Source organism: Equus caballus, chromosome 29 (assembly GCF_041296265.1).
Source record: "Equus caballus isolate H_3958 breed thoroughbred chromosome 29, TB-T2T, whole genome shotgun sequence".
Taxonomy (NCBI): Eukaryota; Metazoa; Chordata; class Mammalia; order Perissodactyla; family Equidae; genus Equus; species Equus caballus.
The window spans coordinates 11,459,813-11,474,422 of NC_091712.1; the positions used below are offsets into that span (position 1 = coordinate 11,459,813).

At 34.6% G+C, this 14,610-nt stretch overlaps 2 pseudogenes; one reads left to right on the forward strand and one right to left on the reverse strand.

Moving 5' to 3' along the window:
- On the reverse strand, positions 3,812–4,746 carry OR2L5LP (olfactory receptor family 2 subfamily L member 5L, pseudogene; annotated as a pseudogene).
- Positions 3,814–4,749, forward strand: LOC119645527 (olfactory receptor family 2 subfamily L member 5L, pseudogene; annotated as a pseudogene).

The following is a 14,610-nucleotide window of genomic DNA, read 5'->3' on the forward strand; positions in this document are numbered from 1 at the left end:
AGACTTGGCCATTTCAGGGAGTTGATTTTCCTGGGTATTTCCTATCTATATAGCATGTATATGTTATGAAACTTGTGTTTGTTTCCTGTTAATCTTTCTTTTATTACAGGGGATTTTTTAGCCAGGAATCTAGAAAGATAGAGGAAAATTATCTTTCCTCTCCTACACCATTCACTGATACCAAAGGGCAAAATGATTCCATCTTGCTTTTAAACAAACTACACCCAGAGATATGGCATGGTGTCACCTAAGCCATGGTGTTCCAGGGCCAAAAATTGATCCATATCTCCTGATTACCTCCATTAGTCACTACTTGAAATGGGTAAGGAGTCTGAATTTGGAATCTCTGCTCAACATGACACTCCATCAGATTATTTCCACTGATAATAAACGACGAAAACAGCAGACATTCTCATCATTTTCCTGATTTGCATGATATTATTCCTCTCCTGCTCATTCATTCTACTCTTCCCAGGTCTTCCCTCCTGGGCATGTGGCCTGTTTGCTTGCATAGTGTCTCATGCTCAGAAAGGTTTCTTTCTTGGTTTAATGCATTGTTGTTAAAACCTTGAAATTGTTAATAACTTTATCTTGGAGTATACACCTGAGCAGCTGAGCTAGGTTATATGGAAGCATTAGGATGCTAGTTTTTCTCCAGCAACAGCACCTGCACATGTGGGCTAAGGCAGCATGCACAAGGAGTAATTGGCCTGGCCTCCTCATGTGAACACACACATCTGTGTTCAAAGCACCACAGGACCCCAAGGGAGTAGTTGGGTTGAGACCTGGAACTTAATTGGTGGCAATGATGACAGTGGCAGCTGCAGGTGTAGCAACAATGATGGAAGTGGCCACTGCCCATTAGAAAGGAGAATCTCTGCCTTGCATCAGCAATGACCTATGATGGGGCAGGAGCTGACTTATCCTTCAGTCCCAGAGCCCATCCCTCTGTCACCTAAGAAATTATTAACTATCTCACCTGGGTGCCAGAACAGGAAATGCTAGGTGGCTTAGGAAGCAAACTCGCCAGTAAATTATTTTAAATAAAAGTGTACACATGAGGACCCACAACTAAAATATACAACTATATACTGGGTGGGATTTAGGGAGAGAAAGCAATTTTTTAAAAAATGTGTACACATGATCATTGCACTAAAGCATACAAGGGACTCATAGAATTCATTGAAGAGTCCAGAATCAATGGTTTGAAACTACTGCAACATTGCAAAAGAAACATCCACAGGATTAGAATTGTAAACAAAATTTAAAGGTAATTTGAGGATTTAAAATTTGATATGAAAGATTGTTGAAGGAAAAGAAAACTCTTTCCCTTGAAGTTTCAAAAGCCAGTTATTAGCAACAACAAAAAATAACATGCATTTCACTTGTAATTGAATATACAATGATAAAAGGAATAAACAGGCATTAGAAACACGAAGATACTTCGAATTTTTACGCAAAGTCCACAAGTTACCAGAAATTGGAGAGGAATTATTAGAATGCCATTGATTAAATTCATATTTAAAATTAAATTCAGATTTATATGAAATTGATTTATATGGATTGCTAAGTTGAATTTGATTCATAAGAGAAATCTTTTTAGAAAAAATTCTCATGAGAATCATCAGCTCCACATGTAGTAAAATTTATATTTTGATATAACATCAGAAATTCAGTCCAAATTTTCACAATGTATAAGCATGCATAATAGCTCCAGTAACTTAAGCAGATGCTTCTCAAAATCAAAAATCATCAAAAGTTAATTGTATCTTAGCACTTTCCATCATTGACTGACAATATTTTCAATTATATTTATAACAAATGAAATTCTTAAAAGTATAAATCTTGATGAAAATAAATTTGGAGAAAAATGAGCCAGAAAAATATTATGACCAATACAGGCATTACATAATAAAGTATTACTATTTATTATATATAAAATCATGATACAGAACTATTGTTTGTAATTTGTATTTCATTTATAGCTAATAAATTAATTTTGAAGGAAAAAACTTTGCATTTTATGACCAATAAATCACTTTTTCCTGCTTCTAGAACAAGAGACCTCATATTTTCATTTTGTGCTGTGCCCTTCAAATTCTGGAGAGTATGACCTTTCCCCTCCCTGCCATACCTGAGATGATAAAGAGCATTTGTGCAGTTATCACTGATGAGCAGTGCCAGCACTTCAACCGGGGGGAAGTTTACATGAGCTGAGGGATTTTTATTGGCTATAAAGGTGGGACTTGTTTAGGATAGTAACTGACCCATATTATCAGTGACTCAAATTTGTACATAGATATTGACTTTTCTTAACCTATTTCAGAGAAACCTATAATAAGTAGTAAATGAAGAAGAAAATCTCATCTGAGATATTATCTAATACAAGAGTAGCAGTGGCTACTGTTACAAAAGAGACAACAGGTCCAGAATGGAGTCACTTGTGCTAAGTTCCCATCAACAAGCCAAGACATATACCTAACTTAATTACAGTTTCAACCTCTCCAAGGACTAGACTCTCAAACCACTCAGTCTGGAGTTAACTGGTCAGCACTAGCGAGGTAAGCCACCTAATGGACCCCCGCCATCCCCCAAGGGAAGTTGACCTTGCCTGAACCAATCAGCTCTTTTCAAGAATAACTTCCTTGTCCCACCTCCTTCTGACTATAAAGGTCTGTCTTTTTGTACAGGTCTTCAGAGCTTCTTCCTATCTAGGTGGGATGCTAGAAGGGATGCTTTCAGATTCATGAATCATTGAAGAAAGCCAATAAAATCTTTAAAATTTACTCAGTTGAATTTGTTTTTGAGGAAGATTAGTCCTGAGCCAAGATCTACTGTCAATCCTCTTCTTTTTGCTAAGGAAGACTGGACCTGAGGTAACATCTGTTCCCACATTTCTCTACTTTATAGGTAGGATGCCTGCCACAGCATAACTTGACAAGCAGTGTGTAGGTCCATACCCAGGGCCCAAACCGGTGCACCCTGGACCGCCAAAGCAGAATGTGCTAACTTAACCACTGAGACACCAAGCCGGCCCCCCAATTGAATTTGTTTTTTTTTTTAACATTACTTAGGATGTAAACTTTGTATGTGCAGAATGTCATGGGCGATTGTGGGAAAGTCCTTGATATTCCTAATTCCCATTAGTTGACCGAACCTTTGAAACACTCCTCTTAAAATTAACTTCACAATTTCCTTGACTTTTGTTAGCACCTCCAAGTTTTCACTGTTGATCCTGATGTACTCCTGATGTTAAATCACTTCCCTAGGATTCATCACCCTAAAAGAGACAAGAAAGAGAAGTCCGAATCCCTGATGAAGTCTCAGCTAAGTCCCTGTAATAAGTCTCTCTAAATTGAAAGAAAGATTAACTGGTAAGTTATGGGTCTACTGTGAGAAGACTAATAAGTCTTCTGAATTTCAATTAGATCTTGACATTCAGGAAACACTTATTTTTCTGTTTTAGACTTATTTGAAAGTGGTAAAACTTCTATGCTGAATGACAATTTCAGTTAGACAGTTTCCATTTTCATTTGCAGGACCAAGAACCATTTTCACTGACAGCATATCAGCAAAAAATAAATGCATTTGGAAATGAATTTGAAGTTAATGTGAAAATGCACCATGAAGAAAAAAGGATAAGGGTTGAAATGATTAATTTATTGCAAAATAATTTTGTCCAGACACGAGTGATTTTCTTCTGCTCTAATTTTAGTCCTTGCACTATAGGCATAAAATAATAATTCTAATTACTGTACACTGAAGCATGAAGTTGTATCCAAGTCCTGGCTACACATGCTAAAAGCTCTGCCTACGTTTTAACTGCACAGATTCTCTGAATTACCCTTCTTAGGGCCTCCATCACCTCTCTGTTTCTCAGGCTGTAGATGATGGGGTTTAGCATTGGGGTCAGGATGGTGTAGAAGACAGCCAGAACCTTGTCCTCTGTTGGAGATCTGAGGGATCTTGGGCGTAGATAAGTGTAAACAAATGGAGCATAATAGAAAGTCACCACAGTGAGGTGAGTGCTGCAGGTCGAATTGGCCTTCTTCCTCCCTTCTGGTGAGTGCATGCGGTGGACAGCAAGGAGAACCCAGCCATAGGAGCATGCAATACCAATAAAAGGCAACAGGAGGAAGAGGGTGGTGCTCACAAACACTGTATACTTATAAACCCAGGTATCCATGCAGGCCAGAGTCAACATGGCTGGGATGTCACAGAAGAAATGGTTGATGGCCCTGGATTGACAGTACGGGATTTGAAGGGCATATGTGTTGTGGGCACAAGAGTTGATAGAACCCACGATCCAAGATCCTATTATCATCAGCACACATACTCTTTTGCTCATATGAATGGGATAGTGGAGAGGAAAACAAATAGCTACATAATGATCATAGGCCATAGATGTCAAGAGCAGTGCTTCTGCAACTGCTAAAGTCAAGAAAAGGAAGCTCTGAACCCCACATCCAATGAAGGAGATAGACTTTTTTCCTAAGAGATAATTAGAAACCTTTTTCGGGACAATGGTGGAGATGTAATTCAAGTCAATGATGGAGAGCTGAACTAAGTAAAACTACTTGTGTGGAGCTGGGTGTCCAGGAAGATGAGAAGAATCATGGACAGGTTGCCAAACAGAGCCATTAGGGAAATGAGAACAACGAGAATGAAGAATAACAGGCCAATTCTTGATGGTGGAAACAACCCTAATAAGATGAAATCAGTGGATGTTTGATTATAATTTTCCATAGGGGAGCTGATATTATTTTTCCTAGAGGCAAACAAGAGAGTAAGTTAAGTAAAAAACTGTAAGCTATTTTTAACTTATTATTGTAGTCAGACTGTGTATTACATAAAATTTTATGGCTCTTAAATGAAGTGAACTTATCAATTTGAAAGAAAAACATCTTATTTTCTAACCCAGACATTAAAATTTGAATATGCAAATATTTGTGGCCAAAGTGTTTTCTTAGAAATCTTCAAAATTATTTCAAAACAACATTTGAATTTTGACTTTATTAGGATAAGTGTGTTTTATTACCCTACACAGACTCACATATCATCAAAATCAGGTGTTGTATTCAAAACGTAAGCATAGAAAATATATGTAACTGTATACATTGTATAGTTCTAGTATCAATAAATGTTTATGACCCATAAGGGATGATTTTTCTTTCATATTTAAGCCCTAAAACTTTCCTCTAAACCTGCAGTAGCCTATCAGCTCATGTTGAGGAGTTATATTTATTTCTTAAATTTACTTTGCCAAGTAATGACAAATCACGTTTTCTTGAAGTTAGATATTATAATTTGGCTCATCTGCTCTTAAATTTTGCACGAATCCTTATTATTAAGTACCACTTACACAAAGTCATTCTCTTCTGCCTCCTCACTCAATTTCTGAATGCTGAAGTTAAAGAAGACCCTTTGCTTGAAAATCTCTACACCATGCTCAGTGTAGCTTTCAGGACTTTGCTCAAGCTCTTCCAAATGACATGTTTTCTATCTCTGCTTCTCTAACATCTATATAATATCATACATTACTTTATAACACTTTGTCTTACTCATTCATTTCTTCCCTTTATTTTTCTTGTATTTAGAATCATTTCCAATCCTAGATAAGTATGTGAAATTAAGCACACATATGTATCATCCCTCGCTCTTAAAACTCAATTATTATGATGATTAAGAAATAGACATGTTACAAATTAAAAGACAGCAGGTGAGCAAAAGGTACAATGAGAGATGAAGTATTTGAAGACTCTGAAAGAAGGAATTTGGATAGAGAAACATTCAGTCACTTAAATGGAAAAAAGGAAATGGTACTCTGAGAGTCCTTCATTGAGGTAGGAGGAGGAATTCTCCTCCAGAGACATTATAAGTGAACAAGCTCCACACAGTATGTAAAGTTCTAGTCCTGCAAGTTATTCTAGAGTTGAATGCTACCAGACTTTTAAGGAAGTTTCCAACATGAAAGAAGAAGATGAACAAATGTACATACATACACACGCATACACATACTTATTCACACACACTCTGCACAAATATAAAGTGAGTCACACGTGATTGTAAAAATGCAGAAAGAGAATGTGCTTTTAAAAAATGGGAATCGTATCATCAAAGAACTATGATATATTATCCCACAAGATAAATATTCTGAGACATGTAAAATAATTTCAGGTAACAGGAAAGCCTCTTACAAATTAAAAAATATAAAACTGATAAAAAAGATTGAGTGAAAGTTTCAAAGACAAAGTGAAAATATCTATCAGAATGCAAAGAAAGTAACAGCAATAGCAACAGAAAAAAATTGTCATTTTGCAAGGTAGGAGAATTAGAGAATTAATACAAGGAAACCAACATATGCTTATTGTCTTTCTCAGAAAACACATAGTAAAATAATAATGGAGTTATTACCAAAAAACATTTTTCAGATTTGATATATATGATACACCATATTCAAACAGCATGATCAAAACACAGAAAAGTAAATGAGAAATATTTTATTGAAAAATATATTCTTGAAAATTCTAAATGTCTTGAAGACATTTTCTGAAAATTGTAAATATTGCCTATAAATTTACGATTCTAAAAGTGCCTTGACAGAGAAAATAGTAATAATGATGAGAATACCTACATATAGACATAGTAACTAAAAGATCATCGTTTTACAATAATTTATATTTTTGTATTTTAGTAATATATACTAGACAATTGAACAATGTTGTCAATTTCACAGCCCCACACACAAAGTCGATGTAATGATGTTAAAAAGATGGGAAAATGGAAAACAAAATGGAGGTGGTAGTGGGTGGAGGGAGAAGGTCTCTATTCTAAAGAGTCCACAAAAAATCTCTTAGAACTAACAATCTAATTCAGCAACGTTGCAAGATACAAAATCATTTGTATTTCTGTACACTAGCAATGTGCGACCCTAAAAAGAATTTAAGAAATAATTGCATTTATAATATCGTCGAAAAGAATGTAATACTTAGGAATAAATTCAAGAAGGAAGGCAACATACTTGTGCACTGAGAATCACAAAACATTGCTGAAAGTGAAGAAGAGACAAATAAACAGAAAAGCATGTTGTGTTCATGGATTGGAAAACTTAATGTTATTCGGATGTCAATACTACCATAAGGAAACTTCCGATTCAATGAAATGTCTATCGTGATTCCAGTGAGTTTTTTGCAGAAATAGACAAATACATCCTAAAATTCATATAGAACCTCAAGTACCCCAAATAGCCAAAACAATCTTATAAAATAATTTTCTGATTCAAGACTTACTACAAAGCCACAATAGTAAAGTGTAGTATTGGCATAAAGACAGACACAAATGAATAAAATAGAATACAGATACCAGAACAAACCCTTCACGTATGTGGTCAAACGATTTTTGACAAGGGTCTCAAAACCATTCAATGGGAACTTCTTTTCAACAACTGGTGCAGAGAAAACTGGTTATCCACATGCAAATAATGAAATTGTACCATTACTTTTCACCACACACAAAAATTAACTTAAATGTATCAAAGAGCTAAACAGAGAACTAAAACTATAAAATTTTAGAAGAAAACATAGGGGAGAATTTTCATGACATTGGATTTAGCCGTGATTTTTGTATATGACAACAGATGTATGTACAACAACAAAAATGTAGATAAGTTGGATTTCATCAAAATTAAAAGAAATTCTGTGAATTGCAAATCTTTATCAACAGAGTAAATCAGCAACCCACAGAATCGAAAAATATTAGCAAAATATGAATCACATAAGGGATTGATACAGGAATTATATAAAGACTTCCCACAACTCAACAACAACAACAGAAAATCTAATTTAATAATGAGGAAAGCAATTGGATAAACCTTTTTCTAAAGAAGGCATAGAAGTGGCCAAAAGACTCAGGAAAAGATGCTCAACATCACTAATTATTAGGGAAATTCAAATCAAAACTACAATAAGATACTGCCTCTCATTCATCAGGATAGCTACTATTAAAAAAAAGAAAGAACATAACAAGTGTTAGTGAGGATGTGAAAAATTTTTAACATGTGCAATGCTTGTGGGAATGCAAAGTGGTGCAACCCTTGTAGAAAATGTTATGACAGTTTCCCACAACGTAAACATAAAATCACCATATGATACATCAATTACATTTCTGAGTATATGTCTAAAAGGAATGAAATCAAAGTTTACAACAGATATTTGTACATGCATGTTCACAGAAGCTTTATTCACAATAGCTAAAAGGTAGCAACAACACAAGTATCCGTTAACAGATTAATGGATAAATAAAATATGGTGTATATTTATATAATGGAATATTAGTCTTAAAAAGGAAGGAAATTTTGCTACGTGCTGCTATGTGGATAAAACTTGTAGATATTATGTTAAGTGAAATAAGACAGTCATGACAAGCCATACACATAATTTCACATATTTGAGTTACCCAAAGTAGTCTAAAGATGAAAGTGGAGAGGTGGTTGTCAGGAGCTGGGAGTTGAAAGGAATGGGTGTTAGTGGATACAGAGTTTCAGTTGGTTAAAATGAAAATGTTCTGGGGTTATGATGATAATGGTTAGACAATAATGTGAATGTATCTTATTTCATTGAACTATATACTTAAAAATGGATAAAATGGGGGCCCTGCCTAGTGGCATAGCAGTTAAGTTTGCGCACTCTGCTTTGGCAGCCCAGGGTTCCCAGGTTCATATGCTGGGCGTGGACCTATGCACTGTTCATCAAGCAATGCTGTGGCAGCATCCTACATACAAAATAGAGAAAGATTGGCACAGATGGTAGCTCAGCAACAATGTTCCTCAAGCAAAAAGAACAAGGTTGGCAACAGATGATAGCTCAGGGGCAAAAAAAGAAAATGGACAAAATGGTAAATTTTATAGGGTTTATATTTACTACAATTAAAATAAAAAATTAGAATTTAAATATAACTTAAAATATTCCATATTTGGAACTTCAAATATATTATACAAAACCTATAGTGGAGTCCAAATCATGTGCAGATCAATTCATCTTTGAATAAGGTGTAGCCTCTGACATGTTGTAAAGGAAAAATTAGGAAAGCAAATTTTTTCATAAATGTCATTTGGATTCAATATGATATAGCATATTAGACCGATTCCATAGTATATAATTTATATTAGTAACTTAATTATCGATAGGTAAAAAATGTGGTATTTGAAATTACCAATGAAATTATGATCATTTCTATCACATGTATTTTACATGGGGCTGTTTATGACAAAGTTTCCATGAGGGAATTAGTATTATCCCACTCTAAAGGTAAAAACATATATATCATGGAACATAAAGAACATAAATAATGGATGGCACTTCAGATATTGTATTTGATGCCAGGTATCACGACAGCCAATGGAGTATTTTTTTTTTTATTTTTCTTGTGGTAATGTTCTAATTTGCTGTCATGTGATATCATTCAAAGGACCTCTGTACATGATGGGAAAACAATCTCAACTATTGACTATCAGCCTTGAATATTTCAAGGTCTAAAGTGAAGGCGACTTGTTTTTGTAGGTAAAAGTAATTCCAAATAGGTTATTTTTGTGATTTTATTTTGTTTTTATCCACTAGAAGAACAATAACCTATTTCCAGCCCATTCATAAAATATTTTCCATCTTTTTGATTTTTTAAATTTCCCTAAAATCTTTGCAATTTAGACTTCAACATTAATGATGTTATTCATAGGAGGAAAGAACTAGCAGGAAAAATTCTGATGATGGTTTCATAGTGAACAGAAGAAACAAGCCTTGAATCTGGACCATGTCCTACTTGGAAAATAAGATAATTGTATATACCTGTATTGACCATTTCCATAGGTCTGTACATGTAGTTTGTCAGGATATGTTCTAGGATTAAATTGTATTTAATATTGGCCACTAATTGTTGGGCTTGATATCACTACCCACATTTTATAGATAATAAAATTGAGGTTCAGAGATTTTAAGTGACTTTACCTTAAGATACATAGTTGGATAGCTGGATTCTAAGATCTATCTATTTATCTAAATGAGTCTCTTATATTATCCCTCAAATATTAAGTATTTTGTAGCAATGGGTCTGAAATAAGGATATGTCACTTTTTATCCACCAACACAAAAAAACTGAAAAGGGTGACAAACAAAATAAAGTTATTAAAAAATCTATATAGGTGGTGAAAATGTCCTTAAAACACAAATATAATTATTTTAGTGTTTACAGTTTAACCATTTCAACATATTCTTCTATTTTCTCATATACACTGGCTTCACTGCATTTTCTCTTGACCACACTTCAACCACACACATTATCTTACAGAAATGGTCTCTCAAAGCCTCTAAGTGAAATCCAGCTCATATCTTGCTCCAATACAAAACTGTCAGTACCTAGGAGATTTTGCTTGCAAATAAACACCCATAACATCTCCTGTGTAACTGGATTTTAGATGTACATATTCTATATGTTGAGTAAAACCATCCAAATCCTGCTCATTTCAAAAAGAATTACATATTACTATCTCTTGAAGTCAATACGCATCAATTTCATTGAAGATCTCTTTTTTCCTATGTTTATATTTAGAGTTAAAAATTAAATACTGAAAAAACTCCTTATTTTAATGATTTATATATTTATGGAACATAGAGTTTTTAAAAAATATAGTCTAATTATTACAATATAAAAACAAAACTGAATCACAGAAATACAAAATGAGCCATTTAAGCCTGTACAGTTACCTAGTGATGGAGTTGGGAAACAGAGGAGTGTCCTCCAGTCTAGATACTGCAGGATTTTCCACTGAAGCACAGATTTTTTTTACCGTACATCCTTCTCATTTTTGATCAAAACTATTCCCGAAGAAAGATCATTATTTATCACAAAATAAGGTGTGATCATTTACATAGATGTACCAAGAGTGAGGACTTACCTAAGAAGTCTCCTTATGTTGGCTTTGGTGGAAGTGTTATAAAAAATTAGACTTTTAAAAGCCTCAAAATTATGACACTGTCTCCCAAGTTTCACAGAAATTTCGATCACTCCCTATCTTCTCAAGATTCCTTAAATATCCTAAAATGCTGGAAATTCCCTAAAGTGACCTTCCTTACTCATCTGTAGGGCTAGGAAAGAAGTAAACCAGGTTACTAGGTCAATTTTACTGGGAGGGCTTTGAATGCATTAGCTACATAAAGTTAATCTTAGTTTCTAAAAATTGGCTGATCATACCTCAATCTGCATGTCTACAGTAAGTATGATTTTACGTTGCCATCAGTTAGGTAGGACGCACAGCATTGTAAAATGGCTTTCATAGAATCAGAATCAGATACCCAGATGAGTGTCCTCTAAAATGAAGACAAGCATAGTTCTCCGCAGTATCCTTAGATCGAGCGCTACATGAGATTCCACCTTTCTTCAAGTTTTTCACAACAGGTTCTACTAAAGAGAGAAAGAGTAATGGTTTATATTAGCTGACTGGATTAGCAATGATGATTCTAGGACTTCTTTACCTGGAGGATTAATCTAGTGTCTTTTTCTTTTTTTTGCATTCTCTTGAGAATGTCCCCTGAGACTTGGACATTGTGGGTTAAATCACTAATAGCCCAGGATGGCCATAAGCCAAGGTTTGGGGAGGAATTCTGATATTTTCTTTAGATATTTTAACCGTTGTCTTAAGGATTAATTCAGTGGAGAAGGAAACAAATATATTTGTTCAAATTTCTCCAATATTATAATGTCTTTAAAGTTTTATGAATCTTATATTTTATATGTTGTTCAGTAAGAGTGTAGTAATGATATCTTCTCATATTAATTTATTTTCCAGTTTCCAGACACTTCTTATATTAATTTATTTCTAGTTTTGATTATATTGGCCTACAAATATAATAAATTAAATGGATTGTGGTTAAATAAATACATATAAGCAGAAATTCTTAAAACATCACATATAGGATTTATCTGTAATTTATTTTAGTTATTACATATTTTCTAACTTCTTCCATTCTGTTGGAAAAATCCATTAAAGTATAAAACAATTTCCACTTAATAAACTAAAGACAATAATGATATCACTCACTTCGTTGCAATTATATTTACAAAATATTTAACAACACAATTTTGTTGTGGATAATACCTTAGTTGTTCTTATATTTCTCACGCTTTCCAGTAACTGAAGTAATTACACCTTTTGCTTGGGAAGGGTTAATATTGGTCTAGTTAAATTTTTTTGAAGATGTGTAAAACATTTGAATTTTTAATTCTAATATGTCTCATTGAAGACATCTTTATGTTCAATCTATTTTGATGCCTTTAGACTTCATGGATCTGGATGTTCTTTTCCCTCCCCAGATTTGGAGCATTTTCTGTTATTATTTCTTTAAATAAGAAAGAAATAAGGTCCAGTTCTCTGTCTTCCCATTTCTCTGCCCCTTCTCGACTCCCACAATGCAAATATTGGTTTGCTTATGTATTCCTCTAAGTCCTGTAGCCTTTTTTCAATTTTTACATTCTACTTTCTTTTTCTTTTTTTATGAAGATTAGCCCCTGAGCTAACATCCACCATCAATCTTCCTCTTTTTGCTAATGAAGATTGGCCCTGAACTAACATGTGTGCCCATCTTCCTCTACTTTATATGTGGGATGCCTGCCACAGCCTGGCTTGATGAATGGTGTGTAGGTTCATACCTAGGATATGAACAAGTGAACCCTGGGTTGACAAGGCATAGCACATGGATTTTACCCCTGTCACTGGCCCGGCCCTCTCCATTTTCTTTTTGTTCTGATGACTGAGTAATTTTAAATGATCTGTCTGAGCTCACTGATTCTTTATTTTGCTTGATCAAGTCTATTGTGGAGATTCTTTATTGATTTTTTTTTTTCAGTTCAATCATTGTATTCTTCAGTTCTAGAATTTGCGTTTAGTGTTTTTTGTATTTGTTTTATTTTTTAAAGGTTTTGATCTCTTTGTTAAACTTCTTATTTTTTCTAAATATTGTTTTCCTGATTTTGTTTAGTTGTCTATATGTGTTCTCTATTAGCTCACTAAGTTCTTTAAGTTACATATTCTGAATTCTTTATCAGGCAAATTTTAGATTTCCATTGCTTTGTTTTGTTCCTTTGGTAGTGTCAAGTTTCTCTTACCTTTTGTGAGCTTTGTAGCCTTGCATTGTTGTTTGCATATTTGAAGAAGTATTCAATTTCTCCAGTATTTACAGATTGCATTTGACAGAAAAAGCCTTTCACCAGTCATCCCAGCCAGAGGTTTTGGGCAGGACAGCAGATCCCTGCCCCTACATGGACCTCCTCATAGGGTTCAAAGGTGAGTGGGCTTGAAGCCTGGGTCCACACTGATATTGCATGCTCACTTGAATCCTTTCCCCTGGGAGAGCCCTTAAGCAAAGGAAATGTCTCTCTACTGCACTGTATATGGGGAGGGTGACTCAAGTAAATTGAAACTGTCCTTTCTACAGTCTTTGGAATGTCTTTCCCCATTTCTGTGCTCCACTTAAGTGCTATGTTCTCGTATCTGGAATCCAGAGCTCTCCTGAAGGTAAATTCATGCATGGATGGTTATTTATATCCATTTTTATGTGAAAGGATTCAGGCTAGAACCTCCTATAGCACCATTTTCCTGACACAATAGCCATGTGTAGATAGGCCAAGATTGTTCTGTGCTCAGTCGGAGAATTACTGAGTTTGTCACAGCTTTAACATGACCCCAGAAACCCATGGAATAAAGTCATCCTGAAATACCCTAATAATCTCCAAGAGTACAGTGAAAGGAGGTGAGAATGTGTGCTGCATACTTCCCCAGAAGACACCTCAAAAACAAGAATAGCAAGGGGCTATGAGATTTGGTTTATCCTAAGAGAAGAAAGAAGAGTATGAAACAAACAAAATCCTGAGCTATTTTTTAAAATTGTGGTGTTCAGTTCAGTTGAATTATTCATAAAATACGATTAAAATGAATAATGACATTTACTTCCTTTGAAGAAGAAGCCACATTCTATGACCCCAAAATGAAAGATTTAGGCAATAATCATTTTAATTAGAGGCTTTTGAAAATATGCATGAGATCATAAAAGAAAAACATGTCTATACTAATTTAATAGAATATGGAGGTGTTTGTAGCCTTTATAAATTGGCATATATGTGGTGAGATATGTTTTGTTAATAGGAAAATAGTCAATATTGAAAAGATTTTCTCTTCTCACAATTATCATACAAATTTTTTTTTTAAAGATTTTATTTTTTCCTTTTTCTCCCCAAAGCCCCCCAGTACATAGTTGTATATTCTTTGTTGTGGGTCCTTCTAGTTGTGGCATGTGGGACGCTGCCCCAGCGTGGCTTGATGAGCAGTGTCATGTCCGCGCCCAGGATTCGAACCAACGAAACACTGGGCCGCCTGCAGCAGAGCGCGCGAACGTAACCGCTCGGCCACGGGGCCAGCCCCTTATCATACAAATTGTATGGAATCACAATCAAAATCCCACTTTGTAATCTAATTCTGATAATTATGTCAAAATACAATAGGCTAAGAGTAACCAAGACAGGATTTGAGATGCAAATATTCTGAAGTTAGGAAAAGCACTCAATATT